Source organism: Quercus suber, unplaced genomic scaffold (assembly GCF_002906115.3).
Source record: "Quercus suber isolate HL8 unplaced genomic scaffold, Cork oak 2.0 scaffold_9, whole genome shotgun sequence".
NCBI lineage: Eukaryota > Viridiplantae > Streptophyta > Magnoliopsida > Fagales > Fagaceae > Quercus > Quercus suber.
The window spans coordinates 1,179,646-1,202,399 of record NW_027069475.1 but is presented as its reverse complement, the minus strand read 5'-3'; the positions used below and the strand labels follow the sequence as shown (position 1 = coordinate 1,202,399).

General features: G+C 40.5%; 1 protein-coding gene and 1 pseudogene across 1 annotated transcript in view; one reads left to right on the top strand and one right to left on the bottom strand.

Moving 5' to 3' along the window:
• The window catches only part of LOC112030150 (disease resistance protein Roq1), an 83,768-nt gene that overhangs the window by 9,821 nt on the left and 51,193 nt on the right, over nt 1-22,754 (bottom strand). The window lies entirely within an intron of this gene.
• LOC112030151 (protein BPS1, chloroplastic-like) overlaps nt 22,160-22,754 on the top strand; it is a 12,471-nt pseudogene continuing 11,876 nt past the window's right edge.

The window sequence follows — 22,754 nt, the reverse complement described above, 5'->3', positions numbered from 1 at the left end:
AAATTGATGTCCGAGGAGATAAATTATTGTTTGAAACGTTAGTATAGTTCTTAAAGCTACAGTAAACTTTTCTTCTTCTTCTTGTTCTCTTTCTTCCGATCCCCCTTTTCACGAGAGGTCTCTTACATTTATATATCTCTTTTCAACCATCTTCATCGTACGCTTGTTCTTCATCTAAGCATTCACTTGAGTACATGTCCCATTAGGTATTGTAACACTCCGACCCAATTTTATAGTTAACTTGTGTTTAAGTGGTTAATTAATATTTTAAGCCACTTTCTTTTTATAATTAATAGAAGAGTATTTAATAAAAATATTATTTTATAATGCCATTGAATAAGAATTATAAGGAGTATAAATACTTGAATGGCTAATTGTATTATGTATATATATTAAGTATGTACAAAATTATATAAAAGCGGTTTAAGTAATTAGATATATATTTGTTGGTGTTTAATTAAGTGTATAAAGGTAAGGATATACATATACATACATATATATATATATATGTGGGTGTGTGTGTGTGTGTAAAGTGATATTATTCTTTGTAGAAAAGTGTATAAGTGTGAATACTAAAAGCTGAAACGATGAGTTATCCTTTCTTTCCTTAGCAATATCCGTCAATCACCCAAGATATTTTGCTTGACTTCTTGGCTGCAGAAACTTTCTTGGTCTTCTTGCTTTGCTTCTTTGTTTTCTTCCTTCTTTGTTCTTATTGGTTGCATCTTTATCTCTTCTTTGACTTTCTTAAAGAAAGAAGACTCAAGAAGCTCTCCCTCTCCATTCCCACGGGTCCAATTAAATCAGAAAATTCTCACATCACTATACTCTCTTTTCTCTAAAGGAAAGAGCTAGAAGCTCTCTTGAGTCCTAGGGTTCACACACCAAAAGATATATAAGTCTCCATCTTATCTCATCTTTGACTCTTTCCAAGCAACTACAACAATCAATGACTCTCTCCCCCTTCTCATGCCCACGGCTCCAACACCAAAAAGAGAGAAAACTCTCTCAAGCTCTGATACCACAACTGTCACGCCCCAAACACGATACTCGGATTTGTGACCATGACTGGCATGCTAATATCAAGCCTAAACCTGATATTAACAAGAACCAACTTAACTTTTACAAATTTTTCAGAAAAGCTTTTACAAAAGCTTCCCTCTTTATTTTCATTATTGTTTCATTACTTAAATGATATAACTTTTCACTTGACATTTAGAGCATCTACACTGTACTCAAAGAATAACATAATCCACCAATTACTCAAATTCTAAATTCCACATAATACATCTCTTAATGCTTTGAGGTACACAATTTTCATTAGATCTTAAAATACACAACTACAAAGCTAAAAATCAAATTGCTAATTTAGGAACTAGTTTTCGTTTTATATGGATAGATCCTAAATTAGCAATTTGATGTTTAGCTTTGTAGTATTGTGTATTTTAGGATCTAATGAAAATTGTGTACCTCAAAGCATTGAGAGATGTATTATGTGGAATTTAGAATTTGAGTAATTGGTGGATTATGTTATTCTTTGAGTACAATGTAGATGCTCTGAATGTCAAGTGAAAAGTTATATCATTTAAGTAATGAAACAATAATGAAAATAAAGAGGGAAGCTTTTGTAAAAGATTTTTTGAAAAATTTGTAAAAGTTAAGTTGGTTCTTGTTAATATCAGGTTTAGGCTTGATATTAGCATGCTGGTCATGGTCACAAATCTGGGTATCAGGTTTGGGGCGTGACAGGTATCCTCTTTGGTTCTCCATGAGTGATAGCAGCTGAGATTGCATTGTTTAGGGATCTTCTCCACATAAATGCAGCCAGGAAAGTTCCTGCAGTACATTAAATGCGGTGGTAGCAGCTTTTTCTTTAGATATTTCTCTCTTCTTATCATCTTTATACAAGCAGGAGATTCATCCTTATCATGGGAACTTCCTGGAAGTTCACCCAAACTGCCTAGGTATTTGCTTGACTGATACTCTCCAAATCCGAGGACGATATACTCCTCGGACTATATTCTTTTATCTTTTCCTTACTGGATTCTTCACTCCGGGGCCTTTCCCAATCTTTTACTTCTCCTCGGACGTACCCACATCTTCAAATAGGGCCCAAGGCCCAACATGCGAATTTGAGCCTTTATCCCCACAATAGCCCCTCAAAATTTTAATTTTTCACTTGCATCTGAGGAGAAAAAATGGAATTTTGATCTGCAACAGAAAATAAAAAAGTACCTAAATTTACACGTGTGGGAGCATAGATTTAGGCGCTTCATTATTGCCGCTGACGCTTCGGTATTTACAAAGTGTTATTAACTGCTCCAGGCGGCGCTATGTCTTTTGCATCCAACGGTGAGCCATTGATCCAACGGACGATGTTTTTCCTCCGAATTTGTGCAGGATAATTCCCACTCATTTTTTGGCCCCTATATAAAGCCTCAAAGGAGATCATTTCTCCTTTACTTCACGATTTCTCAAACTTTCTAGCGAACTCAGGCATTCAAACTTACAAAGCTTTTCAAATCACCAGTATCATCTTCTTACAAATTCACAAGAATTCCACTAAGGACTTAAGGATCTCTCCCCAACCCTGTTTGTGTAAGTTTCAATTTCTTCAAATCTTTCATTCCTCCTCGGCCAGCTTCCTCGGCCTGCACGTTTTCATTTCCCCATTATCACTTTGTGTTTCTTCTTTTTTACTTATATGAGATGGGTAGATTTAAGTATATAGTTGATAGTCTTGCCTTGATAGAGACATTCAAAGAAACGTATCACATACCACAAGACGTACACTTGTGGTATTGTCCCCCAGAAGGACTGCTACTTGATCGAAGAGAGGGAGAAGTCATAATCCCTATGATAGCGTTCATCGAAGGGAGAATGACTCTTCCTATGGGCCCTATTATGAAAAATTACCTTTGTAATCACAGGCTTTCTCCTGATCAGTGCGCACCCAGCCTCTTTAGGATCCTAGGAGCGATTGACGCTTTGAATCGTCACTTAGGCTTGGAGCTCACATGGCATTATGTAGTCCACATGTACGAGTGCCATAGACAAAAGGGGGCGGGATTTTACCTTAAATCCTGATCCGACACTGTTATGCTCATCTCCTATCTTCCTAAGTCTAACAAGGGGATGAAAGACGACTACTCGATCGTCTCCGGTGCGTGGCATGATGGTCTTCATTGCCCAACCCAACCAGGAGAGTCAGGTAGGATATCCTAGACCTAGGTTCCCTAGAAATAGATTTAGGATCTTTAACACTAGCACTGCACCTTTTCTCCTCATATTCGTATTTTACCTTAAGTTTCTGATTATGTTTAATTTTGTTGTGGTGTTAACAGATAAAAGGCACGTATCTCCTTGGCTCAGCCTGATAAACTTTGCTGCGCTCAATTACTTACTAGGATCACAGATTTTTGTAAGTGTGGATGGACAACTTCAGGCCGCACATCTCATTCTCAATTTCAAGCCACTCTCGGACACATTTCAACCGATCGGCAATGCGATAAGGCAGGGAGACCGTCGCATAAACCAGATAGACGTTGCTCGGCGAAATTATTTATCTTTGTTCGATCTTGCCCCCATGCCACATCCGAACCTGCAAGGTGTACCACTACTCATCCAACTGGTTCAACAGGTTCCCCTTGAACCAGTCGCAGCAGAGGAAAGAGTTGCTTCCTTGGCCTCTTCACTTGAGAAACAGATTGATTAGTTCCAATTTGAAGAAGAGGCACCAAGGGAAGTTCAGGTAATTCTAGTTTCGAACGCCGAGGAGGAGACTGACAGACAGTCCAGCATCCATGCTCCTGTTCCAATAACTGCCCTTCCAGACGATTCTTCGAAAGAAGAAATGGCAAGCCTAAGGGACTTAATGAAGGCCAGGAAAAAAGTATCTGAGGCCAAAGAGACCGGTCCATCTCAACCAGTTGTTAACCTTCCTCCACCACCTCTTTAGGTCCCTTTTGACCTTGGCTTAAAGCCAATCCCTGATCCGAAGAAGAAAAGGCCCATTACGAATACTGAAGGTCAGATGGTGCCTCCAAAGGGAATTAAGCAATAGGGAGTGGCCAAGGACCATCGAGGGTAAAAGGCTTCATCTGCGGAGAGCCGAGAAGACACTTTCATCACCGATGTGCGCCGAGGACAGCACACTTGGTCCCCAAAGCTAGAGCTGGATGGTGTTCCCTTCCCTTGGGACACCACAGTCAGAAATTACCAAGGGGGGAAGGCAGGTCTCATTGTTGAGGCCCTAGAGCAACCACTTCTCCTGCCAAAGGATATGGAGGCTTACAGGCGCTTCAATCAGCATGAACTCTTTCTGTCCCTTAAGAGGGACTTAGCCTTGGTAAATGAATTGATCCACTTCTTCAATTAAAATGCTGGTCATTCTATTCATCCCTTTTCTGTACTTTATACTAAAATTTTCCATTCTACTGTGTAGATTACCCAACAAATTTATGTGGTCGAGGAGTGGAATAAAAACGCTCGCAATGAAGCCCAGGCGGAGGCCTATTCCCGGTCCGAGGTTGAAAGGAAGATGGTTAGTCATAAGGAGGACTACGATAAGCTATCCGAGCAGCTAAAAGAAATGACCAAGCAAAGGAATAGCCTTGATGCAGGCTTTAAAAGTGCTGAGAAGCAGGCTGAAGACCAACGCAAGCAATTGCACATGACCGTGATTAATTTGGAGACAGAGAGAGAACTGGTGAAAGGTCTTCGAGCTAAACTTCAGAAAGCTAGGGAAACTATCCAATCGGCCAAGGAAACTGCTCAATTGGCTAAGGAGGCAGTTGAGGTTGAAAAACAGGCAGCATACAAGCTTGGGGTGGAGGAGACCCAAGTCAGACTCACAGAGGAGCTCTCCACAGTCTGTAGAGGTTATTGTGATATAACCTGGGGTAAAGCCCTTGATGCTACTGGGGTCCTTACAGAATCTGACTTGAGGCAACTTGGGAGCATCTATTATGATCCTAAAATTTGCAAACTCCCAGGTCCTAACTCCTCTCCATCCAAACAACTCCCAGAGGCCTCAGAACAGCCTTTAGTAAGCCAAGTTCCCCCTGCCCTTCCTGAAGCTCCCAAAGAGTCTAAGCAAATTGGTGGTCAAGGTAAGCAAGCTGAGGATCCTCAAGACAAAAATAAGGACTTGGGTAAGAATACAACTCCTGAACCCAAGGACCAAACCCAAGATGTTGCTACCATCAAGTCCGAGAAGGTTTAGATAATTAGGATTGTTATTTCACCTGTATTAGTTTTTTTTTTTTTTTTTTTTTTTTTTTTTTTTTTTTTTAACATTGTAGGGTACTGAAAAGTACTTTCCTTTTGATCAATGAAAATGTTCTTTTATTTTCTATATCTTCATTTTACATATTATGAGATTTATTGTTATTGCAAATGATGCTAACTGATAGCTACTATAATATGAGCAGACTTAACAACGATATCTTGCTAGTTATGCAAATAACTTATACGAATACTGGGAAAAAATGGATCGTATAAGAATTGTTAATGAACATAAGAAACAATGATGATGTGAAGGTTTTATATATTTTCTGGTACTTAGATAATTAGATGTTTTACTCGAATTGGTTTTTGTACAACACTTACAAAGAATACTGCAGAGCATTGCTTCTGAACCAAGTACATGACTGAAGAGGCTTATTAGTAGTTAGTCTATTTAAATATCTCCGAGGGCTTCAGGTGTAATTGCATTTAAGTTTAAACACTAATAAGAACTGTAAGGAGGTGCTAACTAACCCATATCATCTGGTTCGAGGACTTCAGGCATGAATGGATTTGAGTTTAAACACTTATAAGAACTTAGATGGAGTGTTAACTAACCCATATCATCTGGTTCAAGGACTTCAGGCATGAATGGATTTAAGTTTAAACACTTATAAGAACTTTAATGGAGTGTTAACTAACCCATATTATTTGGTCTGAGGACTTCAGGCATGAATGGATTTAAGTTTAAACACTTATTCCCAAAACCTTTATGTAATAAAGAAACACATTGACCAAAGAAAATGCTCGATTAATAATAATACCTTTGAGGTTGTTTACATTCTAAGGGTGTGGTATTACATGACCATCTAAGTCTTCCAAAATGTATGCCCCAATGCCAACCCCTAAGGTAATACGATATGGCCCTTCCCAATTGGGTCCTAACTTTCCACAAGCCGGGTTCTTTGCATTGCCCACAATTTTCCTGAGTACCAGATCACCAGGTTCTAAAGGCCTTAGCCTTATGTTCGCATCATAACCTTGCTTGAGCTTTTGTTGGTAATATGCCAATTGCACCATTGCATTTTGCCTCCTTTCTTCAATCAGATCCAAACCTTTCTTCAGTTATTCACTATTGCTAATCAGATTGAAGGAACTAGTCCTCAATGTTAGGAACCCAATCTCTAGAGGGATAATAGCTTCAGCCCCATATGTCATTGAAAAGGGGGTCTCCCCAGTAGACCTACGAGGCGTAGTTCTGTATGTCCAGAGTACATGTGGTAGTTTTTCCACCCATTTTCCCTTCGCATCATCTAGTCTTTTCTTTAGTCCATTCAGTATGACATTGTTAACAGCTTCCGCTTGCCCATTCCTTTGAGAATAAGCAGGAGTGGAATATTTGTTTGTAATCTCCAATTCACAGCAATAACTTCTGAATGCTTTGCTATCAAACTGAAGATCGTTGTCCGAAATAAGGGTGTGAGGGATCCCAAATTGAGTGACAATATTTTTCCAGACAAATTTCTTCACGTCTATGTGCCTGATATTTGCTAAGGGTTCGACTTCAACCTATTTGGTAAAGTAATCAGTGTCGACCAAAAGATACCTCCAATTTCTTGCTGCTTTGGGGAATGGTCCCAGGATATCTAAGCCCCACTGAGCGAATGGCCATGGGTTGGATAATGGATTAAGGGTTCCACCTAGTTGGTGTATGTTTGGTGCAAACCGCTGACATTGATCGCACTTTTTAACGTATTCATTGGCCTCCTTTTGCATATTTAGCCACCAATAGCCTCGGGTAATGGCTCTGTGAGCCAAGGATCTACCTCCCGTATGGCTTCCACAAATTCCTTCATGTAGCTCCTCGAGGAGTGATTCAGTTGTCTCAGGATGCACGCACAACAAATACGGCCTTGAATATGAACATTTGTACAATTTCTGGTTTTCGGATAGCTAGAATCTAGTAGCCTTCCTACGAACTTTGTCAGCTTCCAACCTTTCTTTAGGCAAAGTATCTTCCTTCAAGAGTTGAATTATAGGGTCCATCCAGCTGGGCTCAGCTCTAGTTTGATGAATCTAAATTGCACATCTTCTTATCTCCGTGGGTTTATGCAAGTCTTCGACGAGGATAACCTAAGGCAAATTCTATGCCGAAGAGGTTGCAAGTGTGGCCAGAGAATTAGTATGTGCATTACCATTTCTGGGGATGTGTAGCAAATTAAAAGACTCGAACTCTGACTATAGACATTTAACTTGGCTTAAATACTCTTGCATTCTTTCATCTTTCGCCTCAAATTCTCCTAGTACCTGTCTGACGACTAGCCTTGAGTCTGAGAACATTTCCACTGATTTTTCTCCCATTCTTTGAACCATTGCCATTCCCATTAGTAGAGCTTCATTTTCAACCTCATTGTTTGTTGCCGTGAAGCTTAATCTTAGTGACTTTTCAATAATGATCTTCTCTGGAGATATTAATACTAGCCCCACTCCAGATCCTTTTTGGTTTGCTGCACCGTCTACATATACTTTCCAAGACAAATGACCTTGTTGAGAAATCATGCCAACCGATTTTCTATCCATGTTCTGTGTCGGATTCAATTCTTTTAATGGGGGTTCGGTGAACTCGGCCACCAGATTCCCGAGTACTTGACCTTTCATGGAGGTGTGAGGCATATACTTGATGTCAAAAGCCCTTAAAATGGTACCCTGTTTAGCTATCCTCCTTGGGTAGTCAGCACTTCGGAGTATTACTTTAAGTGGGAGTTGGGTGAGGACGACAACTGTATTTGCTTGAAAATAATGAGGCAGCTTACGTGTGCCAAGTACTACTGCCAAGATGGCCTTATCCAGTGGCAGGTAACGAATCTTGACCTCATGCAATAACTTGCTCAAGTAATAAACTGGTTTTTGTACACCATTATCAACTCCTATTAACACCAAGCTTACTGCAAAAGGAGCCACAGCAATATAGGCAAACAGGACCTCGTTTGGCTTAGGGCTGGACATGATTAGTGGCTGAGCGAGATAATCTTTAAGTTGTTGAAAAGCTAAGGCACACTCTTCATTCCATTCGAACCCTTTCCATTTATTAATCAACAAAAAGAAGGGTCTACACCTATCCGCTGACAGAGAGATAAATTGGTTCAGAGCAGCGGCCATTCCAGTCAACTTTTGGACCTCCTTAGGGTTCCGAGGTGGTTGCAAGTTGTTTATAGCCTTTATCTAATCAGGATTGACCTCGATCCCTCGATGAGTGACCATGTAACCTAAGAACTTGCTTAACCCCACGCCAAATGAACATTTGGAGGCATTTAAACACAGCTTGTACTTTCTAAGAACTCCAAAAATGTTCGAAAGGTCGCCCACATGTTCCAAGACTACCTTGCTTTTTACTACCATGTCATCTATGTAGACCTTAATGTTCTTGCCCAACTGTGGTTCAAACATCCTTGTCATCATTCTTTGGTATGTAGATCCTGCATTTTTCAAACCAAATGACATCACCTTATAGTGGTAGTTCCCAGTGGGGGTAACAAAAGTAGTATTTTCTTAATCCTCCAGGGCCAGGGGTATTTGGTGATAGCCTTGAAAGGCATCTAGGAAGCTCATTCTAGGATGGTCTACCGTTGCATCCATTAGTTAATCTATTTTGGGCATAGGAAATGGATCTTTTGGACACGCCTTATTGAGGTCTGTAAAATCCACACACACTCCCACTTCCCATTCTTTTTCTTCACCACTATAGTATTAGCTAGTCATTCGAGATAAAACATCTCCTTAATAGCTCCAACTTGCTTGAACTTCGTTACTTCCTCTCGTATCGCATCAGCATGCTTTTTGGATGGGCGCTAAGGAGGCTGTTTCTTAGGGACGACCAGTGGGTTGACGTTTAGGTGATGACAAATAAATCCTGGATCCATTCCTGGGGCTTCATAAGCGTTCCAAGCAAATACATCTATGCTCTTTTTAAGAAAGTCAACTAACTCTTCCCTTTCTTGAGGTGGAAACTGAGAGCCAACTTGAAAAAACTTCTTTGGATCATCCCCAATAGTGACTTTTAACAAATCTTCACATTTTGTCTCCTCGGCTGTTTTATCAATAGGCGCCGCTGAGGGTTTTAATTGCTATAAGTCTTCTCCTGGATAGGCCGAGGACTCAGTTTCGGGCTTGTGTTGTATGGTAGCCACCAAGCATCTCCTGGCTATAGATTGATCTCCCAAAATTTCTTGGACCTTACCTTCAGATGGGTACTTAATCTTCTGGTGCAGAGTAGAAGGAACAACCCTTAGTGCATAAAGCCATGCTCTGGCCACAATCGTTGTATAGGGTGAATATGCGTCCACGACAATGAAATCCACCTCTACTATCTCCGTACCAGCTTGCACAGGTAGCCGTATTTGACCCCTCGAAATAATGACCTTTCCATCAAAACCCACCAGAGGAGAACTATAGGGAGTTAAGTCCTCAGGTTTTAATTTCAGCCATTTGTAAAGGTCAGGATACATTACTTCAACCCCACTGCCTTGGTCCACCATCACCCTTTTCACATCATACCCCCCAATTCTGAGGGTAACTACCAAAGCATCGTCATGTGGTTGGATGGTTCCAATCTTATCCTCGTCCGAAAAGCCTAGTACCAGTGGAATCTCCCTTTTAGCCCTTTTCAGATCCTGATTACCATCTCCTGTGGGTAAATGGGTCACAGACATTATTCTAGATGGCCAGGATCTTGTTCTCCCTCGTACGACGAGGACGACGTGGATAGTTCCTAAGGGGGCTTTTAAAGAATCATCTCTACGGGGTCCCGAACTGGCTTGGCTCCCTTGGCCACTGGAATGATGCAAGAGTTGTTTCAATTTACCTTGCGGACAAGTTGGTCCAAATGATCCCACAGACTCTTGCAATCCTTTGTGTTATGACCATGGTCCTGATGATACTGGTAATAAAGATTATGATTACGCCTTTTGGGGTTTCTCACCATCTTGTTTGGCCACTTGAATTATGGTTCATTTTTAATCTTCTTAAGAACTTGATGCACTGGTTCTTTGAATACAGTGTTGATTGCTTGAAGATTTGCTGACCTTGATTGTCCAGCAAAATCCCTACGCGGCTTATTATTGCTGTATCTATCCGACTTGAAATCCCTCCTCTCCTAAGGGATAACCTTATCCTTCCCTTTTCCTTCCTACTGGTCCTTTTCAACTCTCTTATACTTATCAATCTGATCCATGAGCTGGCGCACGTTAGTCATGGGTTTGCCAGTTAGGGACTTTCTTAAACCGTGCTCGGATGGAAGTCCGAGCGTGAAAGTACTAATAGCCACGTCATCAAAATCACCTTCAATCTAATTGAACAACTCCCAATATCTGTCGGAGTATGTTTTAAGATTCTCACCTTCTTGCATGCTCAAAGATAGGAGAGAAGCTAGCGACTTAGGAACTCTCCTGTAGGTCATAAACCGTGAACCAAATGCTTGAGTGAGTTCATGGAAAGAGTTTATGGATTTTTCCTTTAGGCCATCAAACCACCTCATCGCAATGGGTCTGAGACTGGACGGAAAGACTTTGCACATCAAGGCCTCGTTCTTGGAATAAACGGCCATTCTCTGATTGAAATGGCTCACATGCTTAACAGGATCAGTTCGCCCATTATAAATAGTGAATGTTGGCTGGTTAAAACACCGGGGAAGTCTCGCCCCTTCAATCCTACGCGTGAATGGAGACTTGGAGATTTGGTCTAAGGCTCGGCTTATAGCATCATTCCCTACACCCCTATGCGACGGGCTTTTAAACTGTCGCTCGCAATGAAGCTCTTCTTCGTAAAAGAAAGACTCATTGGAAGGAGTTCGAAACCTCTGTTTGTAACTGATGTCTCTTCCATCATTAGAAGAAATGTCACTATCAGAGGAAGCTCGCTTCCTTTTTGCATGGCGCAGCTCCCTCTTCAACCAGTCAATCTCCAGCTACATGTCCTTGTTGGCCTTTGCATGGGAGATACGACTATCACCTCGTAACTGGCTTCTCTCATTATGCACTGTGTGTACACTTCCTTCACGATCACCTCTTCGTTCGAGGTTGAGGAAAGGATCACCACATTAGGATGCCCCGGACTTTGCTGGTTGTTGACCTGGTTCAGCCATCATCAACCGTTGTTTTCACTCTTGCTCAAGCTCTCCCCACAGACGGCGCCAATTGTAGGGTCAAGATTTGTGGCCTAAGCCCAAAAGATAAGAGATTGGAGCCCAATAAGCCCAATAAGCCCAATACAATGAATTTGTTGAAAGTGGGTGAAAAAACTGGGCTGTTTGTGAATTAAACAACAGTTAATCAAGATTTTAAGGGATGAATCAGTGCGAAAACACACTTTAAACTTGAATAAATTGATGTCCGAGGAGATAAATTATTGTTTGAAACGTTAGTACAGTTCTTAGAGCTACATTAAAATTTTCTTCTTCTTCTTTTTCTCTTTCTTCCGATCCCCCTTTTCATGAGAGGTCTCTTACATTTATATATCTCTTTTCAACCTTCTTCATCGTACACTTGTTCTTCATTTAAGCATTCACTTGAGTACATGTCTCATCAGGTATCCTCTTTGATTCTCCATGAGTGGTAGCAGCTAAGATTGCACTGTTCAGGAGTCTTCTCCACATAAATGCGGCCAGGAAAGTTGCTGCAGTGTATTAAATGCAGTGGTAGCAGCTTTTTCTTTAGATATTTCTCACTTCTTATCATCTTTATACGAGCAGGAGATTCATCCTTATCATGGGAACTTCCTGGAAGTTCCCCCAAACTGCCCAAGTATTTGCTTGACCGATACTCTCCAAATCCGAGGACAATATACTCCTCGGATTATATTCTTTTATCTTTTCCTTACTGGATTCTTCACTTTGGGGTCTTTCCCAATCTTTTACTCCTCCTCGAACGTACCCACATCTTCAAATAGGGTCCAAGGCCCAACATGCAAATTTGGGCCTTTATCCCCACACTATTAATATTACAGGCTGATGAGAAAGTTCACGTGGAAGGCTGGAAACACCCATTTCCATTCAAACTTGTCATTATATATATTCTACACTAAACTTGTAAAGATCTGGAAAGAAGTTGACAGAAGAGGAAAAAAAAGAAAGAAAATAAAAACCTAAGTAATAAATTGCAGAAGAAAAGGATTTCACTTTTAATGATTGCATGTAGACGTGCCAAGGACATAAACTAGGCCATAAAGGTATATAGAGAACTTCATTTATTATTTTTTTTTTGGGGGTTTGGTTTTCTGATACAATTATGTCGGAAGAGTTGGCTAGAAGTAGAGACCAAANTTTTTTTTTTTTTTTTTGCTGTGTGAGAGAGAGAGAGATGAAGAATAAAAAATAATAAAGAAAAAAAATATATAAATGAAATGGTAAAAAAATAAATAGAAGTTTTGATATTAGAAGTATTGTAAAGTGATGTGTTAAACGCTATAAAGTTAGGTTTTTAGATGCTAAATCTTAAAATTTTTAAAACTCTTGATGAGAATGCTCTAAGTAAGTTTTGCTCAAGCTCCAAATGTTTGAAATTTTGAACATTCACTAATTGCAATTTTATTCGAAGTTTGTTGTTTATGAGAATCACATTAACAATTTCCACAAAAATGCTAATACAAATCATTATAATAAGTTTTATAATTGCTATTTTATTTTATAATTTTTATTTTACTTTAAAATAATACAAATTTCGGAGCAGAGAAAAAAAAAATATATATATATATATATATATAAATCAGCTGAACTCTTAAACAGAAAAAGAGCATTTTCTTTGGTTGAAGGTTAGTAAACAAAAGCATAAAACCTTTGAGGAAGCTAGATGCTACATCTAGCTAGACTAATCATTGTGATTGTGATCTATACATGAGTTCAATTTATTTAATATGTAGAGACAGTTAATTCAAAGGAATGAAAAAAAAAAAAGAAAAAAGAAAAAAAAAAGAAGATAATGCAGCAACCAACAAAACTTTAATTACGAAGAAAAACAGTGACTTACATGCAATCAAGGGAAAAAAGACAAGAAATTCAACCATCTTCAATGATGCGCTTGATGGAATAAGTGCAAATAACGAAGCTAACTGCAACTAGCAATATACTATTTAGAATATTTAGAAATAAATCAATCAAAAGTACAAGTATACGAAAAAAAAAAAAAATCTTTTCCCAAAAAAAAAAATTATACGAAAAAATAAGATTAATAAAAAAGGCGAGAATTAATTTGAAAAAACAAAAGTACAAGTATATACCACTGTGAAGAATGTGTGTGAGAGGTATTAATACAACTGAGCTCACAACAAAATTCACAATAATCTCACTACACTCAATTTGCCAATTCCCTCGCACATGTACCATTTATTATTATTATTATTTTAAAAGAATAAGAAAAAAGAAAAAGAAAAAAAGAAGCTAGTGGATAGTGATAGGCCCAAGTGAGGGGTTGTAGGGAAATTGGGTATTGTAGATTCTTATGAATTTTGAGGTGATACTAGCATTGCTTGGCATTCACATCATCTGTTTTCGGTAAAGTCAATATATATATATATATATATATTTAATAATAAATGTTATGTACACAATATCATGATTATTATTTATGAACATGCAAAAAAGTAATTTAAGTTGTGAATTTAAACAAAGTGGATAACTCAGATTATTATGATTATTATTTTTTATGCAGAAATTTATTTAACTAAGGTTAAATCATTACAAAAACATCCTGTGTTTTTAGTGATCCTATCTATATATAGGAAAAACCCTTCCCCTTGTCAAAACTAAAATGATGAATCCATTTAGTTTAAGAATACAAATTATGTCAGATTTACCACTATTCCCGAATATGCTTACAGTTGGCTTTTCACATAATATGATTATTAAGAGAAAAAAGTTTGTAATTTAACAATCAAAGTTTGTGAAGAGGAAAAAATTGGAGATGACGGATCGACTTAGGTGGACCTGATGGTGTTAGACGAGTGGGCTTGTGGTAAATGGATCATGTATGAACGGAGACAGAGTGGACGGATAAAACGGCCACATGTCGTCCAACTTGTCTTTATATAGTTTCCAAGAAACCCTAAATGGAAAATACTTGCCATGCATGATTAGCCCTAGTTCATAAAGTCCCAACATAAATAGAATTCTAATACAAGGAGAGTTCTGAAATATACGCGCATTAATGAGGATCTTCTCCATAAGGAAAAGAATTGTTACGCAAGCAAAGGAGTCTGGCTCTACACGACTATAAAAACCTAAAGACCCTCAAGAAAAAGGTACACATAATTCACCCCAGCTTTGGCACTCTAGAGTTGTGAAAAGATTCTAACTTGACATTCGGAGGGTATTTGGCTGGCACCACACCGGTGCTCTATATTAGGTCCTTTCTTATTATTGTGCAAGTGTTGTTGCGAGCGTGCAAGGACTGTGTAGCTCACTGGTGATTTTTTCACATCATCAGTTGGCGCCGTCTGTGGGAATGACAGCGACTTGTACGCCACACAAACGCTTCCCGAACAAAGAGTTGCATGGTACTTACTCACTCGATGGCGACCACCAACAACGTTCAAGGAGACAAGCTGCGACCCACTGCCCTAGAAAGGTAGGTCCAAACTCTTACAGCAGCAGTGGAACGTCTCACCAGACAAAATCAAGACCTAGAAGAGCAGTTGCGTCAGAAGAATGTGGGACACAACACCTAGGAGGAGGACCAAGTAGGTACCAGTGCTGCACAAAGAGACCTAGAGGGGCCGGAAGGAAGTAATGCCCCAAGCAAACCAGAAAGATAGGACATGAGCCATCCATCAATCGCTGATACGGCTCCACCCCACATTGTTGCGAAGATGCAGATGATGAGAGAACGAATGGATTTTATGATGCACGCCTCAAAAGGCGAGTATCGAGCGACCTCAATGACTTGGTCCACCGAACGGATTCGCCATTCACAGCACCCGTCACTTCTTTTCCCCTTCCACCAAAATGCCGCAGGTGGAAAACTACAACGAAAAGAAGGACCCGTTGGATCACTTGGAGTCTTTCAAGACCCTGATGCACCTTCAGGGGATACCGAATGAGATCATGTGCAGAGCCTTTCCCACTACGCTGAAGGGCCCCACAAGGATCTAGTTCAGCAGGCTGACGCCCAACTCCATTAGTTCCTTCAAGGAGTTAAGCGCCCAATTCACCTTGCATTTCATCGGGGGACACAAGTATAAGAAGTCTATTGCATGTCTGATGAACATTAAGCAGTAGGAGGATGAGACGCTGAGGTCCTACATAACCCATTTTAACAAGGAAGCCCTCTCGATCAATGAAGCAGATGACAAAATACTCGTAGCAGTGTTCACTAATGGCCTACGGAAAGGAAAGTTCCTATTTTCTCTATATAAGAATGATCCAAAAACCATATCAAATGTACTCTATAGGGCTACCAAATATATGAACACAGAGGATGCATTATTGGCCCGAGAAGAGAAGCCTAGAAAGAGGGAAAGACAGGAGAACGCTCGGCAAGATAGGGGGCACAAGATGGCTAGGATCAGAGAACGACGGGAAGACCGACGCTCCAAACCCCTTACTGGGAAATTCATAAGTTTCACAACGCTGACAACCCCGATAGACCAAATCTTGATGCAGATCAAAGACGAAGGAGCTTTGACGTTTCCTGGCAAGATGAAGGGAGATCCCAATAAGAGGTTAAGGGATAAATACTACCGTTTCCACCGTGACCACGGCCACGACACAGCTGACTACTATGATTTGAAATAGCAGATAAAAGCTCTAATAAGACAAGGGAAACTGCAGAGGTTCGTTAGTAAGGAAAGAACAGATCCACCCTAGGAACAGGCCCCACGATGAAAGAATGAACGTCCTAGACCGCCCATGGGATATATAAGAATGATCGTAAGGGGCACAACGACCACTGGGTCGTCCAAAAAAGCCCGCAAGACCTACCTCAGGATGGCCCAGAATGTCCAACTTACAGGATCCATACCTAAAATGGCATGGATAGACAACCCCGTCATCGGATTCTCTAAAGAAGATGCTCGAAGGCTTCACCACCCGCATGATGATGCACTTATTGTCAGCCTACGAGTAGGGGATTACAACATGCACTGGGTTCTGGTCGACAATGGTAGCTCAGCAGACATCTTGTATTACTCGGCATTCCAGCAGATGAGGATTGATAGAGAACTGGACCCGACAAATGCTACCCTCGTAGGTTTCAGAGGGACAAGGGTGTTCCCCCTAGGCGTCGTCACATTGTCAGTAATGGTAGGTGATTACCCCTAGCAAATCACTAAGGATGTAACATTCCTCGTGGTCGACTTCTCGTCCGCTTACAATGCCGTTCTCGGACGACCCACTCTCAATTCATGGAAGGCTGTAACTTCAACCTACCACTTAATGATCAAATTCCCTATGAATTATGGAGTAGGAGAGCTGCGGGGGAATCAGGCGGCTGCGTGCGAATGCTACATTGCCATGCAGGAAATGGATGATCACCAACAAACCATGTGCATAGAGGAACAAAGGGCAATAGCAGAGCCAGTTGAGTAACTAGAAGAAGTGACCCTTAATGAATCAAGGCCCGAACGGACGACTAGAATGGGAACGTTGTCTAGTCAGCCGGTACGACAGGCGCTCACGACGTTCCTAAAAGAAAACCAAGATGTGTTCGTCTGGAGTCATGAGGACATGCCAGGGATTGACCATTCGATCATAGTTCATAAGTTGAATGTGTCACCCTCATCACCTCCCATCCAACAGAAAAAGCGAGTGTTCGCTCAGGAAAGAGACAAAGCCATAGCTAAAAAAGTTCAAAAGTTGTTGGATACAGATTTCATTCGAGAAGTGTACTACCCCAACTGGTTGGCAAATGTGGTTATGGTAAAAAAGGCCAATGGAAAATGGAGGATGTGTGTTGATTTCACATATCTCAATAGAGCCTGGCTTCAGGACAATTATCCACTCCCACGGATAGATACCTTGGTAGACTCAACCGTGAGACACCAACTTCTGAGCTTCATGGATGCTTTTTCAGGTTATAACCAGATCAAAAATGAGGAAGCTGATTAAGAAAAAACTTCCTTTGTTACCAACTGGGGACTCTTCTACTACAAGTTAATGCCATTCGGACTCAAAAACGCAGGGGCAACGTCCAGAGATTAATGAACAAGATGTTTACGCACCAGATTGGGAGAAATGTGCAAGTCTATGTAGACGACATGCTAGTGAAAAGCTTACGAGAAGACGATCACTTGAGCGACCTCTGAGAGACTTTTGACACCCTCCGAACATACAATATGAAGTTAAATCCGAGTAAGTGTGTGTTCGGGGTTACTACGGGAAAGTTCCTAGGATTCACGGTATCCCAAAGATGTATAGAGGTCAATCTAGAGAAAGTACAAGCTATAATGGAGCTAGCCCCACTGAAGACGGTTAAGGAGGTGCAAAGTTTGAATGGTAAGATAGCGGCACTAAATAGGTTCGTCTCAAGGTCAACGAACAAATGCCTTCCCTTCTTCCGCATATTGAAGAGATCGTTTGAGTGGATGGATGAGTCCCATCAGGCGTTTGAAAACCTAAAAGAGTATCTTTCGTCTCCTCCATTGCTCAGCCTATCCAGGCCAGGGGAAGAGCTCTACCTATACTTAACTGTCTCGCAAGCCACTGTTAGCGCAGCTTTGGTAAGAGAGGAAGATGGATCGCAGAGACCCGTTTACTTTAAAAGCCGAGCATTTCGAGAAGTAGAAGAAAGGTACCCCCATATGGAGAAGTTGTCCCTTGCATTAGTAACCGCGGCACGAAAACTCAAGCCGTACTTCCAAGCACATACCATTGTTATCTTAATGGATATGCCTTTGAAAAGAACCATGAGTATTCTCAAGGTTGCAGGACGGATGGCTTTATGGGTAGTTGAGTTGAGTGAATTTGACATACAGTACCGTCTGCGAACAGCTATAAAGGGACAGGTTGTGGCTGACTTCATTACTAAATTCACTTTGATGGATGGCCAAGGGGTAGAAGAGATTCCGCATTGGAACATTTACATGGATAGGTCTTCCAATAAGCAAGCAAGAGGGGCTAATGTAGTACTCATCTCTCCAGAGGAAGATAGGATCGAGTGCATGATCCGACTTGAGTTTCCAACGACCAACAATGAAGCAAAATATAAATCCTTAATAGCAGGGTTGGACTTCGTAAGAGCAGCAGGGGCTGAAAACATGATCATACACTGCGATTCCTAAGTCGTAACTAGTCAAGTCAACGGCAGCTATGAATGCAAGAATGAAAGGATGAAAAAAATACCTTGATAGGGTTAAGGGTCGAATTGGCAGTCTCCAAATCAAGTTCATCTAAATCCCAAGGGAGGAGAATGAATGAGCCGATCGACTTGCTAAGACTACCTCAGCAGAACGCATACTTGTCCCCAATCAGGTATTATCTTTCGTCCAAACCTCGTTGCTTATAGAAAATAGTACAAATGTGTAGGAGATAGGCTTTGAAAGCAACTGGACCATGCCATTAATTTCCTACCTAAAGAATGGGATGCGCTGCCTGATGCGAAGGATGAAGCAAGGAAGTTGAAGGTCCAAGCCTCGCGATTTGTTCTCATGAATGATGTTTTGTACAAAAGAGGTTTCTCCCACCCTTACCTGAGATGCTCAGTCCCCGAGAAAGCAGAGTACGTCATGAGAGAAGTTCACGAGGGGGTCTGCGGAAACCACTCGGGGGCACGATCGTTAGTGCTCAAGCTGATCAGAGCAGGATATTATTGGCCCACCATGCAAAAGGATGCATAATCTTATATCAAAACCTGCGACAAGTGTCAGAGGTTCAACAATGCCATTAGACAACTAACGGAGGAACTCACTCCTATGATGGCCCCATGGCTGTTCGCTCAATAGGGATTAGATATCATAGGCCCCTTCCCGACAGCAGTCAAGCAGCTGAAATTTCTTGTAGTTGGCATCAACTACTTCACCAAGTGGGTGGAAGCAAAAGCCCTAGCCACTATCATGGAAAAGAATATTTGGAGCTTTGTTTGGAAGAACATCATCTGCAGGTTTGGGATACCAAGAGTGCTTGTCTCTGACAACGAAAAGCAGTTCGACAACAACGCATTTATGGACTTTTGTTCGAAGCTAGGAATCAAGAATCACTACTTGTCACCTGCCCACCCGCAGGCCAATGGGCAGGTTGAGGTTACGAGCCGATCCTTGCTTAAGATCATCAAGACTCGGCTCGAGGCGGCAAAGGGCATCTGGCCAGAGGAACTTCCAAGCATTTTATGGGCATACCAGACAACAGCAAGAACACCCACGGGGGAGACACTGTTTCGACTAGCATACGGGAGTAAAGCAATCATCTCAGCCAAAGTTGGACTCACAAGCTACAGGGTGGACAATCATGATGAACGGAGGAATGACGAGGCTATGCGCCTGCAATTGGACTTACTAGACGAGGTTAGAACAACAGCTGAACAAAGACTGGCATGTTATCAAGATCTCATGGCTAAGCACTACAATTCCAGAGTTAGACACAAGGACTTCCAAGTCGGAGAACTTGTCTTGAGGAAGGTAATGGGCACCGCCAGAGATCCTATCCAAGGAAAGCTCGGCCCCAACTGGGAAAGACCCTACAGAATTACGTCATGGCAAAGGAAAGACACCTACCACCTCAAGACACTAGATGGGCAAAAACTGCACCATCCATGGAACACCGAGCACCTAAGAAAGTACTACCAGTAGAAAGCAACATTCGACAGATTCTCAGTTTATTCAAATTTTGCTAGTTTAAGTTAATTATTGCAACATTCTCCAATTTTCTAGTTTACTATCTAGACGGTTTATTTTTGCTACAAGAAGTGTTCTTTTTAAAGCTCCTTTTCCTTTAAGAACTACTTTTGGTTTAATAATAAGAGGAATATTCAGATATGACTGATGTGTTTTTCTATGAAATTTTGTTAAGTCCATAAAGTGGATGGTTCATCCCAAGAGGATGGAAATTTTATGAAGTCCATAAAGTGGACGGTTCATCCCAAGAGGATGGATATTTTGTTAAGTCCAATAGAGTGGGCGAATATAAATTAGGTCTATAAAGTGGACGGATCATCCCAGGAGGATGAAAATTTTACGAAGTCCATAAAGTGGACAGTTCATCCAGGAGGATGGATATTTTGTTAAGTCTAATAGAGTGGGCGAATATAAATTAGGTCCATAAGTTGGACGGATCATCCCAGGAGGATGGAAATTTTGTGAAGTCCATAAAGGGTCCGTTTGGATTGAACTTATTGTTGCTGAAACTGAAAACTGAAAACTGAAAACACTATAGCAAATAAGTTGTAAAAACGTGGGTGATTAATTTGGCTGAAAGCACTGTAGCTCAGCTGAAAGTACTGTAGCATATAAATACCAAAATTTTACACGCTCGTCTCTCTTTTTTTCCACTCCTCACCCTAGCTAAGCCTGTGCCTTCGGAGAATTCCACGCCCACCAGAGATTGATGAAGGAAGACCTACATCGGTCCGACGCCGGCGAAGAGCCCAGGTGAGAAATCCATCTTTTGGAAGACAACCCCAGTCCGACGCCAGTGTATTCTCTTCCTTCCAGAAACCCATTTCACCCTCTTCCCCACCTTCCCTCAAGCTCCGACCCATGACTCCTCTCTTCCCATAAATATATGGGAATGTAAATTGATCGATTTTTCTAGTGCTAGTGCTATCTGCAAATGGATGTCATATTACCCAGTAGTCAAGGTATTTTTTCCCCCTTTCCAATCGATTTAATTCCATAAATGTTGCTCGGTTTTTTTTTTTTAATTTGTTTTTTCCCAATGATAATATATCCATTGGTTTTGTTTTTTGCAGTGCCCATAGTTTTCCAAGTTTCAGTTAGCCATTGAAAGTGTTCACAGGGTTGACACACGTTGCTCAGAAAATGTAATGTTTCTTTGAATCTCTCTGTTTCCTTTGACAAAAATTATGCATTCTGTAGTTTCAGTTATCCATTTGTCTCACCACTCTCCTACACATGACAAGAGGGATTAGTGTGTACTTGTTAATGATTCGTTGGTGCATAAACACGTCTGAGTATTAATATTTTGCTAATATGGGGGGAGTTTTTGTCTAAAGTTGTCCTTGTTTTAGGTGTTTCTTTTAATTTTATTTTTTACATATACTGTGATCCCAAATATTCTCAACAAAGATGTTAGAATTATAAATGCCCTCTCTTTATCTGATTTTTAATTGTGGTGTTCTTCATTCTGTGCTTCAAATGAAGAAGAGTTTTGCACTTTGATAAAAATGCACTTTCCAAGTAACAGAGTATTACCCAACTTTGTTGAGTGACTTGGCAATGGAAACTGTCATTTTTATTCCAGTCCTTGAACTACAATGACTTATGTAGTTTCATTGCTTTCTGTCCATATGTCATTTTCAGGCAATGATCTCTATTATTACTGTAATAAGTCAATTGACTCCTCTAGCGTAGAGATAACCAATTGAATCATTTGTGTTATTTCCTGTGATCCTAGGAAAGCGTATAATATTGTGTGACTTGATTTCTTGTTTTTGTCCTGAAATTTGTAGTAGCTGACATTAGTTTCTTTGTGAAGGTTGGACACTCTATTGGTTCATATATATCTATTGATATGTTCAGGAGATCCTCAGAGAAGGTGGTGTCAACTTTTGGATGTTATATAGTTGCCTTGATACCCCATCTCTTAATTGCTTACTTTTCATGTAAACCATTGTTCTTTCAGACTGATCTGTTGTCTATAATTGAGGAACTTCACTGTTTCTTTTATCAATTAATACTTGCAATATTACAATCATTCAAGCACCACATGCATTTTAATCATTGATACGAGATCTACTCTACTTAGTCCATGATTATTCGCAGGATGCAAATGCTACAAATGGTGACAAACCTTGAGTACTTTAATGCGTTTCTAGTCTATGCCTGCTTAATTTTACCTAACATTGAGTTCTTTTGCACTGTTATATCAGGGCGTGTGGATAATGTGTATGGTGACCGCAACCTTGTCTGCACCCTTCTCCTAGCATCACATGTTGAACAAGCTCAGCAGCAGCCACTGCCTAGTCTTCCTCATCATGCTTCTTGCTGCAAGGTTTCTCTATGAAACCGTTCACATCTCTCTCTCATTGTATATAAATATTTCCTTGATTAAGTCTTTCACAGCTGGTGACATTCATTTTCCTAATACCATATTGATAATGATCAGCTGTTTTAATAACAATTGTTGTTGATTGCAACCCAAAATGTTGTAATTATAATTTACTTCATTCTCCCTCCTCTTTTGGGTCTTAGCCAATATTAAACAGAAGCTAAATGCTCAACCTATGTTAATACTACTTGTAATTCATAGTTCCCAAAGCCAAGTATTGGCATGGATAAGATACTAATCTACTACTCCAGAGTCTTTAATTAGAATGAAAAGAGGAAGAGTGTCTAAACGAACTGTAGCTAGTGTTGGTGGCTGAATCTATTTG